Below are 857 nucleotides of genomic sequence, written 5' to 3' on the forward strand. Positions count from 1 at the left end.
AATATGCGGTTTAAATAAATGGTATTTGAGAGAAGAGTACGATGCTGATATTTTTTCGGGGCCCGGTCCAGCTAGTGGCAAAATAAAAACACAACATTTGTATAAGAAACTGTGGGGGACGCCCTACCCCAAAACCCACCCAAACTCACATGTTTAACGATTGAGACAATAAAGATATCAAATGAAAGGTATTAAAGAGCAGAGTACGAACTTGGTATAAAAATTTTACGTCACGTGTCATAAGGAGAGAAACACCCCCGCTAAAAATTTGTTTTTTTCTGAAGGTAATGCCAGGATTCGAACACAGGCGTTCAGCGTCATTGGCGGACATGCCAACCTCCGCCGATAATAATAGACCAAATTTGTGAAAAGTAGTGTTTCTTACCACACTCTAGACATTTATTTCCTACAATCTACTTTTTTGACATGTATTGCTTAATTCGGGACGGCGCGTACGCCATTCCCGGCTATCAAAAATTGCACGCACGAGTTATTCACATTAGGAATAATCGCGGAGGTCAACTTAATCGAAAGTGCAATGATCGAGCCTCACTCCGGGGGAACCGCCTTCATGATCACGGTAACCCCTACGCCAGGTAAGTATGCTTACCTCAGCACAACTCTAACATCTTATTCAAAGTCATTCGCAAGGTAAATGAGAATTTTTACAGGCACAACTATAGCTTCCTCAATTTCAATATCCAAAATCCATTGTATTGCATTGTTTCTAAAAATGGCATTGCACATACAGAATTTTTCTTCGAAATGTTGTGGTGGTTTTCCACATGGGAAGGTATAGGCAGCGCAGGGATGAATGTAATTTTCTTACCAAGTGTATGTGCCGATTTCACTAAAGG

At 40.7% G+C, this 857-nt stretch overlaps 1 non-coding gene across 1 annotated transcript; it reads right to left on the reverse strand.

Annotated features, from left to right (window-relative positions):
* Nucleotides 1-439: 439 nt before the first annotated feature.
* LOC131994503 (U1 spliceosomal RNA) lies at nucleotides 440-604 on the reverse strand. Its single transcript, XR_009396793.1, has one exon. It is a non-coding gene; the product is annotated as a U1 spliceosomal RNA (small nuclear RNA).
* Nucleotides 605-857: the final 253 nt, after the last annotated feature.

This window comes from Stomoxys calcitrans, chromosome 1 (genome assembly GCF_963082655.1).
Source record: "Stomoxys calcitrans chromosome 1, idStoCalc2.1, whole genome shotgun sequence".
In the NCBI taxonomy this organism is placed as follows: Eukaryota; Metazoa; Arthropoda; class Insecta; order Diptera; family Muscidae; genus Stomoxys; species Stomoxys calcitrans.